Source organism: Rousettus aegyptiacus, unplaced genomic scaffold (assembly GCF_014176215.1).
Source record: "Rousettus aegyptiacus isolate mRouAeg1 unplaced genomic scaffold, mRouAeg1.p scaffold_m13_p_13, whole genome shotgun sequence".
NCBI classification, from domain to species: Eukaryota; Metazoa; Chordata; class Mammalia; order Chiroptera; family Pteropodidae; genus Rousettus; species Rousettus aegyptiacus.
In genome coordinates, this window is record NW_023416288.1 from 52,038,683 (window position 1) to 52,056,854 (window position 18,172).

General features: G+C 35.8%; 1 protein-coding gene and 1 pseudogene across 2 annotated transcripts in view; one reads left to right on the forward strand and one right to left on the reverse strand.

Annotated features, from left to right (window-relative positions):
• Nucleotides 1-18,172, reverse strand: part of CNTNAP2 (contactin associated protein 2) — a 1,484,598-nt gene that overhangs the window by 1,439,407 nt on the left and 27,019 nt on the right. The gene's annotated exons all lie outside the window — the stretch shown is intronic.
• LOC118611139 lies at nucleotides 15,200-15,318 on the forward strand (annotated as a pseudogene).

An 18,172-nucleotide genomic window follows, 5' to 3' on the forward strand; every position in this document is an offset into this window, starting at 1 on the left:
TTCCTGAAGGTGCTTCAAATAAGCTATTAATGATAGTGAATTTTTTGAGAAGCATATACATTCAAATTTAAAGGTGAGGTCACGGCAGCATTTCTATGCGCCCAAGGAGTACAAGGATCTTAGAAAGTCTGACACTAAGCCTTGGGAAGCGTGGAGCCAATTAGTACTGAGAGGGTAGTCAACGGAGTGAAAAGAGGAAAACCGGGAGCGCACATCGCTCACTCTTCCTCCTGCTCTTGCCTTCCGTCGTCTTCTAAAGGGCACATCGCACAGCCCTGGGTTTGAACCACAGGAATTCCGCTCCCTGGTTATTAACCTTTGTGATATCACTTAACTTCTCTGAACCTGATGTTTGACTTTAATACATAAAGTGGGGACAATGATACACACTTCGAAGGACTATGGCAAATCCAACATGAATACTTTGGGAGTTGTTCTGATGGAGAAATAGAGGCAATGATGAACATTATTTCCTAGTACAGGGCCAAGCACAGAGAAACAGAGAAGACACTTAATTCATGGAGACAGAATAGAGAGAGAGGTAAGACAGAACTTCAACGACTGTTTGTTAAATACATACATTTTAATTTACTAAGCGAGAGAGAGAGAGAGAGAGAGAGAGAGAGAGAGAGAGAGAGAGAGAGAGAGACTGAGACTGCAAATAAAATAATCAAACAGTGATACTGAGAAATTTTTCAACTTTAATAAATTTTAAATGAAATATATGTATAAAGCAAAGCTATTTTGAAAGGAAAGGAAGAGAAGGAAGGAAAGAAGGAAGGGAGGGAGGACAGAGAAAGGAGAGGAGGAAGAAAGGCAAGTGGAAAGAAAAGAAACAACAGCTGATAAATATTCAGAAGGACTTACTAGTAGCTGAAGGCGACATTTGTAATTGCTAGGCTACTTAAAAACCAAGTGTCTAGTGGAAGAGGCTGTGAATTAGCACTGCTGTGATTATTAAAGTGAAAAAGCTACACAGTCTCTAAACTTTCCTGGAGGGTGTTTTCGCTGTTATTCTCTGTGCCAACATATCCAACCACAACAGAGTTCAGGGCTTTGGCAATCACTGTTGCAATGTTTGAGTAAACGCCTGTTTAACTGCGAATGGTCTGGGAACAGGCAAAAAAGCCTCTCTCTCTCTCTCTCTCTCTCTCTCTCTCTCTCTCTCTCTCTCTCTCTCTCTCACACACACACACACACACACACACACACACACACACACACACACACACAGCATTGCTGTTTCTCACTAAAGGAGTCTCATATCATCTTAAAGGAAATAAGACAAATCTGATGTGCTGTTTCTGTACAGGCATGTGCTTTACCTTTTGGTATTAAAGTGCTTACACAAAATAAGAGATGATCTCCTTGACATATTCTCTATCATTTTAGCCGCTCATTTACATTCTGTAACAATTAATTTTTTAAAAAAAAGGTTTGAAGCATTTCCTACTAAGTTTTGAAAATATCACTTGAGGCTATCCAATTCTTTATGAGGACAGGCTCTCTGACCTGGCCAACTCACTTAATTTCTGGGGTTCATTTACCTCATTTCTTCGATTGTTGAGTTCCTGATTTTCAATGATTCTCTAAACACATGCTATTTTATGTGTTTGGGTTTTTCCTAAGTGCACATAAGCCTGAAATTCCTAGGAAGCTGTGTGTGCTTGGGTATCAATTACCTTCGATCATTCTTTTAAAGGTGAACTAAATTCCAATATATATATATATATATATATATATATATATATATATATATATATGATTTTTTACATCACATTTCTATGATGTTGAAAAATGGCTGCTGACCCTATAGGTTTAAAAGTAGAATGTGGCAAACTACTGAAAACAGTACAAGATAAAAATATGTGTCTATGGGACCTTTTGATTTGAAAACGTAAGAGGAGAGGAGAATTTAATACTAAAAATAATGGTGGAAATATGGTTAATCAACCCCATCAATAAAACGAAACAAAACAAAAAAAAGCCATGTGGTTAGTACAAACTATTGATATAAAAATTGGATGGCTCATCTATGGGTATAATGCAGAGCAACAAGTACAATAAATAAATATATTTAAACTGGGACAAAGTAACAAATTCAAATGTCCTGTTTACAATCTATCTAAATTTTATATTCTTTCTATGAAGAGAAACAGCTCTAGGCTGAACTCACCATGTTTACTTATATGGCAACTTAATTATATTAGGCCCTTTGCAACTGGGATTTCAATAATTCAACAATTATGCAACAGAATTGTAACATACGAACTCTGTGGATATGCAATCTTGTGATAAAACTTCTTAAGAGCCCACAGACTAGTTCTTACCATCATATTTCTCACACTGTTCACATGTGAGTGGGGCTGGAAATGGTTAAAATATCCCAAAGATGCCCGTATTTTGAGGAATAACTCAGCAGCTGCACCTTTTACCACATTAAAGTCTGATATCTGGAGGTTACAGAACTAGCATGAAAATGAAAAAAAAATTAAAAGAAAAAATTTAAAAACATTAATCACATAGGATTGTATACTTGAGGTCAAATGAAGGCTACACAGGTCGCTCTTTGATAGGTAGAAAGGGGTCTTTAATTTTTAATTAATTATGCCCCAAATTAATGCTGTATTGTATGGAGCAATATCTAATAAGAAAATAACAAACTATAATATAATTTATATTTGGGGGCATGCTTCATATATCTGATGCACCAAAATTTACAGATTAGTTGTGATGAAAAATGACAGATTTAAATAATTAACATTGCACTTCTGGGTATTTATCCAAAGAAAATCAAAACAATAATTTGTAAGCTCTATGCACCCCAATATTCATGGAAGCACAATTTACAATAGCCAAGGTATGGAAGCAACCTAATGCCCATCAACAGATGATTTAATAAAGAAGTTACAGTTCATAAATACAATGGAATATTACTCAGCCATAAAAAAATGAAAGTCTACCATTTGCAATGACATGGATGGACCTAGAGGTTATTATGCTCAGTGAAATGAGTCAGAAAGAAAAAGATAAACACCATATGACTTCACTTATATGCAGAATCTAAGGAACGAAAAGAATAAACTCATCAAAAACAGACTTACAAATATAGTGGACAATCTGGTGACAGAAGGGAGGGGATTTGGGGGGCTGGCGGAATGGGGCGAAGGGTTAAAGAAGTACAAATTAATAGTTGATAGTTGGACATGGGGCTGGGGAGCACGACAGAGGGAATGTAGTCAGCATTAATATGATGGCCAGGTGGAGGGCCAGGGGAGGGAGGGAGCAACTGGGGGGATCATTTTATGAACCATATAGATGTCTGACCAATGTACGGTACACTTGAAACTAATTTAAATAAATTTAAAAAATATTAATATGAAAGAAATACAGGCAAATAAGGAATATATTCAAGGTAGCTTATGAAATAAGATCAAGGAAAGAACTTAAAGGCATTCAATGCTACTAGATTAAATTCAGTGGAAGGAACCCTATAGTCCGAGGTGAAGCAGAAGGATTAAACCTGATGACCTCTAAATTTCTATCCTATTTTTTTTTTTAGTTCTAAAAGTGCAGGCATCTAAAAATGATGAAATGGTGGAAATAAGAAGATAGAATCGTCTGTGTATAGAGGTAGAAATAAATAAAATAAATGTGAAAGAAACTGTGTGGACTGCACCCAGTATTGTGAATAACAAAACAATAAAAGTCCAAATGATTTCTTATCCATAAATATATTCTTCTGTTACCAACAGGCTCATTCAAGAATTATTTTCATTGGAGATACTAGGAAGTCAACCTTTTGATTTGTCAGTTTGTTTTCATGTCTTTGTATTGATCGACATGTGAAGAGAAATCCAGAACCAAGTGAACTAGAAAGGAATACTAAGAATTTGAAGTGGTTTTTAGAAGTAATGATATAACAACTGCCCTGGTGCAGTTTAGCTTTACACTGTTACTTTTTGGTTATCAGGGCAAATAAGGGGAACACCCAGAGAAGAAAAATGACATGGCATTACTAGAGCCAAGCCTAAGAAAATCTGGCTTGTAGAGATTTGTGTGTGTGAACAATTTGACAATAGTTGTTGTTGTCGTTGTTGTTATTTTCTCTCTCCCATATTACATCTCCTGCCCGGAATACAAAGCTCTTGTATTTCTAAGAACCACAAAGAAATTGAACGCTATCCCAGAATCTCTCATACTAACTCAATACAGCAAAAGAACTTCGTCGATTGCTCTTCAATGCTCTCCAGATCTACAATTCAGGGAAGGCTGAAAGCATTAGAGCCATTCAGAATTTACGGCCCCTGACGAAGTGGCATGGAAGGGTTAAGGAGTGGACGCAAAGGGTGATGCCCGAGAGCGGGAGTCGAGGGCAGCTGAGCTCACCTGAAGGATGGGGAGCAGAACTGGTCGCCAGCACGCTCTCTGCAGCTAAAGTGGACAGCACGTGGCTATGCCCCGTGTCCACCCTGACCCTGCTGCCTGCTCGTCCTTGCTTCCCTGACCCCCTCTGAAGACACGAGGTAACCTGTGGTTATGGCTGGAGGCACACAACCTTCCCCTAACTGGTACCCCTTCTAGCAGCAAGTAATCAGGATACCACGTATGCTCTCTCTAGGTATTTTTTTTTAAGTCCAATTAACCTAATTTAGGACAGACAATGGCAAATCTGCTTACAAATTATCTAATCATAAAGCAATCACATGGGAATACGGGCTTCATGGGCTTCATGAGGGCCAGTATCTTCCCTGTATCATCCTGTCATGATGCATGACAGAACAAGGAAATAGGATAATTTATGTTTCTGATACCAATAAGTTATAATTTATAAAACTTGTGTTCATAGTTTTTGAGTGAATTTTGAATTAACGTAATAATCATAATTAAAGCCAGGCATTTTAAATGATGAGTGGGGTACCATTTAGCTATTTAAAATACTTCACTGTTTCCTTAACTATTTATGTATATTTGTTATTGTTGCTTAGAGGGGTTATTTAAAGATAAGGTGAACATGAGCTTGTCTACTGACAATCAGGACACTTTTTAGTGGAAAACTACTCGATATAGCAGAGTATAATGGGACAAAAGGAAAACTAACTGTCTCCCTGTTAAGAGGTGACCACTCACCCATGTGAATAACCCGTCATCGCTTTACCAATTGTGTTTCTTGTCAGTCAGTTTTGTTTTCAAACCTCTAAAAACTGCAGTTCATATTCTATCTAAGCCTACATATACTTCAATTTTTTTGAAATAACGATTTCTAAAATCATCATTGTTGATCATTATCTTTTCATTACTTTTAAATCTAACTTCACCACAAAGAAAGAAAAAAAAAACTTAAAAAATATCAGTGCCATGCAATCTCCATATTTTAATACTAAAAATTTTTATCGAGCACTTACTGTGTCAGGCACTATGATAGGTGCTTGACATACATCAGTGAAAGGAAAGAGATGTTTCACTAACTTTATGAGGCTTACGTTTTAACGGTAGAGAAAATTAAGAAAGAATGTTACCTATAAATAAATTATGGGCGTTAGAATGGGACCGATCATATGGAAAAGAAAATGTAGAGCGCAAAGGGCTTGGATGGACCATACGGATTCCATCAGGAAGGTGACTTTTGAGCGCATAGTGAAATGGCTAACACCCTGTGTATTCGAAGGCCAGTGGGGGCTGGACCCGAGGGGAACAGTAGGTGGTGAATGAGGAGAAAATGCGGGTGTTTACGTAAGCCACTTTAAACACTCTCATTTTTATGCTGAGTGATTTTGAGCAGAGGAGGGCTATAACTTCGCTTTGACTTAAAAGATACCCCTGGCTGCGGTGTTGTGAATAATTCTGAGTAGGATAAAGCTAGAAGCTAGCGAAGCAATGAGAGTTATTATAATAATCCAGGTGTGAAAGAATAAATGGGAGAGACGTGAGACCGCGGATACAGTGGGCACTGTTCGGACTCTGGGCTACTTTTAGGTGCTATCGACATGATTTCCTTAACAATTAAATGTGGGTTTGCGATAAAGATTGGAGTCGAGGATGAATTGAAGTTCTGGGATTGAACAACTGGAAAAAAAATAGAACTGCCATAATCTGTGATAAAGAAAGCTAACGGAGGAGCACGTATGGGTGGGGTGGGAAAACTCAGCTTCGACCATATAGGGAAAAGAAGAAGAAGAAGAAAAAGTGTCCATGATCAATTCCATCTTTCGGCAAGACGGCTGCAAATCTGTGCCTCCATCCGGATATGAACTTGAGCGTGTATTTCCAACATCCTATCGAATTTTTCTTCATAGACAATCCACAACTCCCTTACATTATGTGTTGAAACAAAAAAATACAGTACCTTCCCACTAAAACATAGTCCCCTCTGTGGGGTTCCATTTATACTTAAAGAGAGACCAAAAGCATGGTTGTACCAGTGGAATATCTAGACATCGGCCTAAGCCCCTTCTCTGCATAACCAAATATACCCACCTTGTAAATGCCTCTCAAAACCATGCCCTTCTCTTCATCCTTTCTACTGCAGTATTTCTCAACTGAGTCATTGCAGTAGCTCATCAATACCTTCACACACAGCAGCCACCATGCCAGTAACAAGATTATTTCTTTCGAATTTCCACTAAAGCACCATCTGAAGACTTTCATAACACACACATCCCCAATCTGATTTCAATCCAAGTGTCCATGCTCCCACAATATCCAGCATGTGTCTGCTGTAACACTTATTTGATCCAACAATTGGTATCACGTGGACATGTAATGCTGAATGCAAGGACAAGTCATATCGGCATTGATAGAATTAACCGTGCTGGTTTGTGGAGTTGAGGCTTGGTTGCGGGGTATGATAAGGAAGGTGAATATAAAAAGAACTAGTTGACTGGTTGGTAATAAGAGTTCCAGGATGCCCTTTCTCTTGGGATTGGGTTCACAGAGCAGCTGCTTTACCCTCTACTGTCGCTACCTGCTGAACCTCCCCAGCTCCATGTCTTGGAAGAAACCCAAGTACCTTGTTTTTCCTCATTACACATCACAGGGGAAGCTGATTTCTTTCCATCTCACTCACGTTTTGTTTCTGACTTCTCTTTTCATTCCCATCGCTTCACAGCTCCTGTCCCAGATTCGAGCTTTGACAAGTTGGTTTATTCCTTCAGAGCCATTGGGTCCCAACCATTAAATTTTGATCTTCCCCAAACCTCCTCAATCTTCTACAAAGAGAATTGCTCCAGCCCCCTATCCTTAATATCTACCTTAAATCTGATCATATTTAAGATAACAAGTCAACAATCCAAGAGATGTGGATGGGATATGAGCATTCGTGATAAATTTTAAATTCACTAGCTTCTTAGTGAATTTTCTGATGGATAACTGGCGATTAATAACTAGATTGCAAGTGTTTATGTCTACATTAAAAAGAAAAACTTCCTACTGAATATTATTTTGTTTACATTATTATTTAAGATCATGAAGTTAGTATGAAGCCTTTCCAATGTGAATACTGGTGATTATATGAGAAAATGAACTTAAATTTCCAAACAGTTAACATTTGGAGTATAGTCTATTGAAAGCCTAGGAACTGACTCATTGAAAGGGGAAATACGTAAACATTCTCTCCCACATTAAGTACATATTGTTTCTAAATGCAAAATTACAGACACACACACACACTCAAATAATACATACGATAGATACCACAGGGGGGAAAAAGTTGAATTAATTATTGAAATACAATAACAATACATGTAGGGAACTATCATGACATCATACAGCTTCTGTCATTGTGGGTCACACAAATGATGCTGAACAGCACAAAAGGGAGATGTTTTATTATTGCATATCGTAACCTGCTAGCTTCTGCTTTAGGCTCTGTTTATCTCCCATTAAACTTTTATTTCATGACATACATTCCTAACATTAATTCGTTTTTATGAAGTAGAGATTTTAATTGGACAGATGGGGTATCTATATTATTTGGAAAATGCTCTGAACAATTTATAAACATTGCCGATGTAAGATTTCAATTAAACAATTTAAAGTACTGACTGATGGATTGACTTGAAATGAGAAAAAATTTTGATAAGTCATAACCTATTATATAAAAACTCTGACAAAAATTGAAAAAATAGATAATTTTGAATAGTAGCCTTTTAATATGCTTTTTTTTTTTTTTTTTTTGCCTGCTATAAGACTGTTTAGTATAAAATATATCTCATGATTCAAGCATGCCATCTTTTGGGAATTATAGATTCATAATAAAACTGGCATAATTGATTTGAATTGAGAAAATGTTCGGTTTATTTTGTATTTGTAATGAATTAAACATTAAGAATTTTATTCTAGAAGTGCATTTTCTGTGCTATATTGAACATTGCCAAATTATCTGAAAAATATCTTAGTAATGATATTATGCTTTTCCAAGACACCAGAAAAAAGGTTTAAAAAATGCACACCCAAATCACAATTGATTTTCTATTGCTTCATAGTTTTGAAGTTTAATAATCATCCTACATTATGATTTTGCAGAGGTACCATATTTTAATTCCAAACTATAAATACTCACAGAAATATATACAAAGAGCCAAAAATACTGTTTCATAGGTTACTAACAATACTTCTTTATGTATATAAAGGGCTTTAATTTATAGAGTGCTTACACATACCCACATATACGCGCGCGCCACACACACACATACACACACACACACACTGCTTCTCACGTAAAACTCCTCACATCTTCATTAAGAAGACTGTTCAGACAAAAAATATGATTCTTGGAAAACTCACAGAAAGAAATCTAAACATAAATTATCCTTTTACACAACATAAAGAAATATGAGATTTATTTTTAAATTATGACACATTCTTTAAAACTATGGAGAAGGAAAGTAAAGGTAACTGACTGGGAGTCATAGCAATCAGTGTCCAGAGTCATGAAGAACTAACCCAATGTGCAAGTCTACACAATAAGAAGGGACTAGACTTGCTCCTTTAGACAAATCAGAAGGAAATTGAGACGTGACCTACTAAGGGCCTTCGAGTTCATCAAGAGTTGCTGTTTGGGAAATGAAAATCTCTTCTCATCATTCCAAAGTATTTGTTGCAGCATAATGCCATGAAATCAGCCCCACAAAATAATTCTACCAGTAGAGGGCTACTACATAGCAGAATAACAAATAGCCGCCTAAATTCATACATACATACATCATACATGCATGCATGCATGTATGTATACTATCTTCCCTAAATACTTAAAAAAAAAAACAGTAATTGATCTCTTCAGGTTCGACTGTTCTCGAAATGAGTAGATGGGTGATGTATGAATACACAATGCCTGTGAGTTAAGATTCTGTTTTTTTACTTTGTGTTTAATGAAGTCTTAGAACATTATATGATGGGCAGATGCTACTACATTTATTGTGTAGCTAGAGAAAGTCAGCATTAAAAAGAAGAAATGATTCAGGTATATAGATATGAGATAATTGAAAAGTCCAACTGGAAGTGAATATTAACTCACTAATTTTAATCAGAACTTTTATAAAACATTGAGAAAACTTTGGATATTCAAAGCAGTCCCTTGTGATTATCAGGACAGGTATCAGTATTCTTATTTCACTAAAAGGGAAGCTAAAATTTAGAGAGCTTAACTGAGTGTTTAAAATTCTATACATACATACTATATATATATATATATATATATACATACTATATATATATATATATATATATATATATATATATATATATATATGAAGCAAATCCTAAACTCTTGGCTAGCTGTATTTCTAATACCATATTAACTGTCTCTCAAAATACAATAATGCCTTTTGTCTAATGTAACAGAAGGGGATGAAAATATTTCCTTGCCAAAATTACTTAAAAATACCTTAGAGTTTCAGATCATTTAGTGTGAACCTAAGAATAAAGCAAGCATATGAAAATGAAGTAAAAATATACAAACAAGACACATTTCACCTTTGTTCACATTAGGGTGAAACTGAAGCTAGAATGTGAACAGTTGTCTAAATATCTCTTTGCTTACCCATTAGGTTCCTTACATTTAAGCTGTTTTCTCATATAGTCCCATCTTTGCTTACCTGGCTTCTTTCTGTCTCTGTCTCTGTCTCTCTGGAGAGAAATTAATAGAGGAAATTAAATGAAAGGTTTAACTGTCAACGTAATTTTCTCTCACCACTGTTTCTACCACAATAAAAATATCTCAACGGGACAACCATTATACCGACAGAAGTTTGTGTACAGATTTTCATTTTTAGGGAAGAGCATTGCTTGTCGCTCATGGGGAGGACAGAGTGAGACGTACTCTCTCAGGGACCATTCTGAGGAGAACTGGGTCTATGGCAGTCCTTTGCCTTGACTAACACAACTAAAGACCAATTATTACCCTTAAAAACGATGGAATTCCTAAGTATAAACACACACACACACACACACACACACACACACACACACACAGAGTGTGGGAAGCGTCTCTCTTTTCTGGCTGCCCACTTTCTTACAGATACACTTGAAACAGCCTCTAGTATTCACCGTCATTCTATACTATAAAACCCTTTGCCACTGATTATTTTGTAAATTGTAGTGTTTCAATGTTCTTTAATAAGATGGATGCAGAAATTCAGATTCACAGACTTCTCAGATAGTACTAAAAATTGCTAAGGATAAAAAGAAAAAAGAGTCAAGATATAGATGTTTAGGAATAGCGTTTCTATCACCTTGCTTCCTTTTTAAAAATTATGTTATCCTGTTGCTTCTAAAGCTAGAGGCAATATGCCATTAAAAATACCAAAGTTTGAGTCAAAGCGCTTTGACTTACTTCCTAATGATGACCTCTCTGTCCCTAAATTTCCACACTGGATTTAATCTCCACCCAACTGATTTTAATGAACTCCTGGTAGGTTCAAAAAATAAAAACCATAAAAGTGCTATAAAGCAGTTATTACCCTAAAAGTGTAAGTAAAGGAGAGCTATGAAAATAAATAACAGTAATTTAAAAGTCCTGACCTCTATTTTACATACATTAATTTTAGCATGAAAAGTTTTACGTTTTCAGAAAGTCATCTATATTATCCTTTTACAAAAACAAAACAAAACAAAAACAAAACAAAAAACGGAGAAATAAAGCTACCTCATTTCAAATTGTAGTTTTCCCCTATTTCATGTATATAATCAGTTTTCGTCTGTAATTCCAAAAGGTGGATTAAACAGCAGCGCCACAAAAGATTGTGTAATGTATCAATGCGCTCTTATCAAAAAAAGAAAAATGAGGCAGAAATTCGCCATTCTTTTTCCTGTTCTCAGCATGGTTCCGCCAGTGTCAGAAACAGCATAGTAGCCCTTAGACTTTCTTACATTTGCTTTGAGAAATGGTAACATCTCTGCCAACCCAGGTCGTGTTCATTATCCTCAGAGATGATCACAGGTCTCACGAAAATGCAGTCCCGTCCCTGAGACTGTGTGAGGACATGTCCCCAGGAGGTGACAGCTTCTGTTTTAGGATGATTGACATGAAAGAAAGGAATTTTCTCTTTCCATAATAAAGCTGGTCTTTTTGGTAATTACTTATCCTTTTATTTCCTTTCTTCTTAACCTCCTGTCCTCACTCCAAAGTTTCCAAAAGCATATTCTGCAAATTTTCCCCAGCCTCGACAATAAGCCCATGACTCGATTTTGGTTCAGTTTATTTCAATTTAAGAAGTATTTATGTGACTAAGAGTGACCAACACACTCCTAGCTACCAGGAATAAAATGACATGGGAGAGGAAAAGAGTCTCTGACTCCTAAAATTTAGTCTTTAGTTACATTAAATCTTCTAGCGCTTGTTACCCCGAACCATCATTGTAATTTGGAACGACATCTGCAGAGTGTTTCTGGGGAGTCCATTTAAATTTAAATGCCTATGCAATAAGATTACTATCCTCGATTGAAAAATAAATGTACTTATACTACCTTTCCCCAGCACTGAGAAAGCATTGCATAGTGAAGGATGTAGGCTACAAGTTTGGCAAAATGCACGTTAAAATTTCAGCTACATCATATAGGAGCTCTGTGTCTACTGACAGATTATCCAATCTTTCAAAGCCTCGGTAAAACTAAAGTACTAAATAGAACTTAGCATAAAAGTTTGTTGTGGGGTTAAAGAACTTCATATCGATGTGTGATCTCTATAAGATAGTAATGTTTAAAAAAATATATTATCTGTTCTTGTACGTATAAACAATATGGAAGACAGTAGAAAGCAAAAGCACAATATCCATTTTTTAGTATTTAATCTGTGGATCACAGACTTGTAAAGGGAACTTCTTGAAAATAATAGATTTTTTTCTATTTCGCTTCTGAAAAGGGGAAACGCCTTCTTCCCAGGTACTTTTGATCCACTGATGCTTGTTACCAGGTGTAGAGCAACAGGCCAAAAGGTTTCAAAGATCCCCTGAGCAGACCCAAGCAGTGCTCAGAGCAGTGCTCAGTGAATGGGATGCTGCAGGTCCAACGCAGCCTCTAAGGAGTCGGCTGCATGTCCACATTCTCTGCCATAGCTGGGTGTTTCCTCTCTGTGGCTCAGCAGAAAACTCTTTACATGCTCAGGGAGATTCTGGAACAGGAAGTGTACACTGGTGAAAGCATGGATCTCACCAACTGAACTAATGAGCACTGTCGAAATCCAACCAGTTACCCAAAACTCAATACAGACTTCTCTGCCAATGCTTCAGAAATACCTAAGAGCCTAAACGTAGACTTAGCTTCCCGTTTCCTCTCATCTTGGCCTGTGCTATTCCAAAATAACAAGTTTATTCAAGTCTTTATTTTGGTGCATACATTGGAACCAATCTTTGAATCAATAAAAAGAAACACAGTCAGTCTAAACGAGAGTCTCATGGAGTTAAGTATAGCAAGTTTTGTATAAGACTGAAAAACAATTTTTAAATTAAAAATGAGAGAGAACAAAAGTGACACTTTCGAACTAGCTGTACACCAACATATTACAGCACAAAAATGACTGTACTTTATTAGTTTACAAGCTCGGCCATTATCGCATTCTTTGCCAAACCATCCATTGTAAACACAGAGCAAAACCATTTGGAAAAGATTATAAGGCCTTTTTTTTTTTTTATCACAGTCCGTATGAATGGACATTCTGAATTCAAAATATTAAGTGAAATGAGGAGGCAAAAGGAAAATGAATAATCAGAGTTTCCAAAATCACTTCTTTTGCAATAATGTCTCATCACTGCAATCTTTTTAAAACAAAAAGGTAGAATAAATTGAAGAGGTAGAGCAGATCATAAAATAAAATAGGAAGTTTAATAATCTGTTGCTTTTCCTTTAGCCATAGAAAATATACTTTACAGATACATAAAAACATTCTAATAATAGGGGTTATTGCCACTGTGTCTTACTTATGTGGCAATGAATTCACACGATGCTTCTACCTGAAGTAAAACAAACCAACCATAAGGAACTAACTTCCAAGTACACTGTCTTTTAGGCTTCCAAAGCAATAAAGATCCAGACATTTCCCTTTTACAGTATTTGTTCTGCACAATTTAGAATGCAGTTTCCTTCCTTCATTAGGCACTCCGTGTGGGACAGACTAAAGCAGAGGCTACAGAAAGAGACTTCTTTGTGCTGATAGTCTCAGATGATCAGAATAGTTTCTCCACCAGTGGTTTGGCCGACCATATGCTACCCAATCCACCCACGTCTTAACAGCTGTGCTACAGTTTCCACTTTTGTTATAACTTGACTACATTTTCCAAAGACACGACAACCCAGTCAGACATGCTCAAATTGCAAGGTTGCTAAGGTAAGCCCGTCCACATTCCCTAAACACACGTGAGACTCTTGCTTACAGGTATCCCAGTCTATTCTCAAGAGCAGAGCCCACGCGAGAACATGTAGCTGTCCGTAATCATTGTTAGCTAATCATCTCATGAAAACATAGTAAAATTGTTAAGATCATCAATTGTAAGAATTTTATCAAGAGGAAACACTGAAATAAATAGCAAAATAAAACCAATGACATGAAACATTTTTGCAATTTATGAAATGGGAATAGAAAGAAAATTCAGCTTGGTGTTACTGTGATGAAGAAAAATGTGAAATGCACAAACAAAAATATCTGAAGCAAAAGGTCCACGATTAATTATACCAGAAAGAACTGATGAAGGTGTTTCTGTTTTGATCAGATTTATTGCATGTGAAGTTATCCCATGGAGAAAGTAAGGAAGTAAATCATAAAATGTACATTTTCATATTGAAATGTTGAGGCTTAGGACTTGGTATTTATAGGAAAATTTCCTGGGAGTGAGCAATAGGAAGGCTTAAGATCCTGAACAGTAACAGACTGAATCATGTATAGACAGATTAGGGAAATATTTTCATTAAAAAATATTCATCATCAAGTCTAACCTAGCAGAGATTTACTATTAGATGGTCTCTGTGTTAATTCCTTCATAAGCTCCCAGCTAATCATTCAAATTGAACAACAAGCCAAGTAATAACAAGTGCTAGAGAGGTTGTGGGGGAAAAGGAAATCTCATACACTACTGATAGCAGTGTAAATTCGTACAATCACTATGGAAACCAGTATGAAGGTTCCCCCAAAAATGAAGACTAGAGATACCATATGACCCAGCAATTGCTCTTCTGGATATCTACCCCAAAATTTTGAAAACATTTAGCCACAAAGATTCATGTACCTCGAGGTTCATTGCAGCATTATTCCCAGTGGCCAACACCTGGAAATAAATTAAGTGCCCTCTAATAGATGATTGGATAAAAAAAAGTGTGGTACATATATACAATGAAATATTACTCAGCCATAAGAAAAGATGAAACACTACCATTTGCGACAACAGGAATGGATCTTGAGATTATCATGCTAAGTGACATAAGCCAGACCAAAAGATTTCACTCTTATATGGGATAGAAAACTGAAAGCAACCAATGAACAAGACAAACAAACAAAAACTCATAGATACAGACAACAGTTTAGCGGTTACCAGAGGGAAAGTGGGGAAGGGGAAGGTAGATAAAAGTAAAGAGGGTCAAATATATGGTGATGGAGATCTGACTATGGATGGTGAACAATAAAAATAAATAAACTGGTCAATAATGGCAAAATGAAAGCTCTAGATGGCTACTCTCAAAATATAACAGGGATCGCCTTCTAAAGTCAGCCACTGTCTAGGGCCATGCCACCCTGAACAAGCCCGATCTCGTCTGATCTGGGAAACTAAGCAGGGCTGGGCCTGGTTAGTATGTGGATGGGAGACCACCTAGGAAGATCAGGTGCTATAGTTGTTGAAAGAAGGAAGGAAGGAAGGAAGGAAGGAAGGAAGGAAGGAAGGAAGGAAGGAAGGAAGGAAGGAAGGAAGGAAGGAAGGGAGGGAAAAGAAAGAAAAGAAAGAAAAGAAAAAAGAAAGAAAGAAAGAAAGAAAGAAAGAAAGAAAGAAAGAAAGAAAGAAAGAAAGAAAGAAAGAAAAAGTCAGCCATAACTATTAAACATGATGAGTGCTATCAATCAAAGCAATTATATAAGAGAAAAAACAGAAATAAAGAAGAGTTAATTGTCTCTATTTCTAGGTAACATAGTAATAGACCTAGAATTTCAAAAAAATATATAAATATATACAATCGATACATAAAATCTATAACTTTTGTATATAAAAAATAACTACTTAGGGAACACAACCAAGCGAACTTCTTGGCAGTGTGGAAATATATTCCAGAAATGTAAACAACATATGACAAAGAGTATCCTCAGCACCATTATTTGAAATGTCAAAACACTGGAAACAAACCAAGAGGCTATTAATAAAAGATAGTTAGAACAAACTGTGAACGAGTCACAAAATGGAGAACCATGAAAATGTGAAGGAGAAAGAGGTAGAAATCTCCACGTACAAACATAGGGAGATCTCCAGGATAAATCATAATCAATATCCAGAATAGGGATATAGTACGCTAATTTCTGTGTCAGAAAGGAAGTGAAATAGGAAGGTACACACATACACACAGACACTCACATGCAGTCCTGCAAAAGTGACATGGAAAGGATATGTCCAAAACGAAGAACACGTTAAAAGGCGGAGAGCACGTAGATAGAACTGAGTTTTTCTGAGTGCACCTTTCAAACGGTTTTGACATTTGAGCTAAATATTCTATATATTGAAAAAGAAGAAAAAGAAATCAAAGTAACAGGAATGTCCTTCAGTCATTTCCCGTTTGTAAAATCCAAGGGTTAGCTTGAGGTTTCCCAACTGTCCACTTAAATCAAAAGAATCGCACAGGGATAGGAAGGTACTTTTCAAACAAATGCGAAGCTGACGTAGACAGCTCAACAGCTGTAAGTCTAAGGCACATGGCAACTGTTAAACAATAAGATAGGTTTTATTAAGAAATGAAATACTGCCTATTTGTCATTCTCATTTCTCATAAAACATTAAAACCATTGTGGTATTTTTTAAAAGTAGTGAAATTCTAAGATCATAAGTATCCAGTTAGATGAGTTTTGAAAAAAAGTATATTCACCCCTGTAACCATCGGCCAAATGAAAGGCAGAGAATGTCAATCATCCCCGAAATTTCCTTCAGTAAATAGCATTTGCCAAAACAAATCAATTTCTATTATTATGTTTTAAAGTTTCCTCTTCTGGAACCTCACAAAAATGTACAAATTTTTGTGTATGGGTACTTTTGCTATAGAATAATATTTGATATTAATCTCTATTGTTGTGCACACCAGTAACTGTTATTTATAATGCCAAAGTAGTATGTTATAGTTTATTAATATAGCACTATCTGGCTGTCCATTCTCTTACTGATGAAATTTGGGGTTGTTTCCAATATCTGGCTCTTAGAAAACTGTTGCTATAAACATATTTTTACACATCTTTTTTGTGAACTTACGTTTTTTAATTTCTACTGAGTAAATACTTAGAAGTAAAATTGACAAGTCAGAGAATGACTGTATGTTTGCTGGTCAAAGGAAATAAACTTCCAATTATAAGATACATAAATTCAGGGGCTCTAATATATGGCATGGATAACAATACTATATACACTTGAAAATTGCTAAGAAGGTAGACTTTAAATGTTCTCACTACAAAAATATGTAGTAGTGATGTGAGGTGATAGACGTGTTAACTAACTTTACTGTGATAATCATTTTGCAACACATATGTGAATCAACTTATTGTGTTGTACACTTTAAACTTACATAATGTTATATGTAAATGAAATATCAATAATACTGGGGGAAAGTGACATAAAACATATCTATAAAGCAGAAACCATCTAGGAGATTTTTGTTGTTTTATTATATTTCATTCCCAAGACCAAAGGACTCAAGTTCAGTTACTCTACATTCTCACCAACACTTGGTATTGCTAGTCTTTTTAATTTTAGCCATTCTGGTGTGCAGCCATATTTCCTTTTGTTTTAATTTACATGTAACTGATAACTTAGCATATTGAACACTTTTTTCATGTTTATTGGCCTTCTGCTCTTCTTAATTGTGCTATCTTTTTATAACTGATTTGTAGTTCTTTACATAATCCGGATAAAAATCCTCTGTCAAATATATGTAATGTGAATATTTTCTCCATGATTTACCTTTTTATTCTCTAATACATTTTTCTAAAGAGCAGACTTTTTGTTCAATAAAATCTAATTTATCTTGTTTTTTGTTTTCATTATGGCTAAAGCCATTTGGGCCTTTACTATGAAATCTTTGCCTAGCTCAAGGTCCAGAAAATATTCTCCTATATTTTCTTTTAGAAATCATTGAGTTTAAAGTTTTATATTTGAATTATGTGCCATCAAGAATTAACTTTTATATATGATATGAAGTAAGGTTAAGGTTATTTTCAACAGGGCTAACCAGTTTTCCAGGTTCAGTGGTTGAAACAATTTGCCTTTTGCCACTAAATTGCACATATGTCTTTGTTTACAATCAATTAGCCATATAGGTGCGGGTCTAGTTCTGGACCATATTCTATTATTTTGGTCTATTTGTTTACCCTCCCACCTATACCATCTCCTAATTAATGTAGTTTTACAGTAAATCTAACACTGCTCCATTGTCTATCCAGGACGATGAACAAATTTGGATAGAAAATGTTTCTCTCTTTGAGCTACCACGCTTCTTTGATACA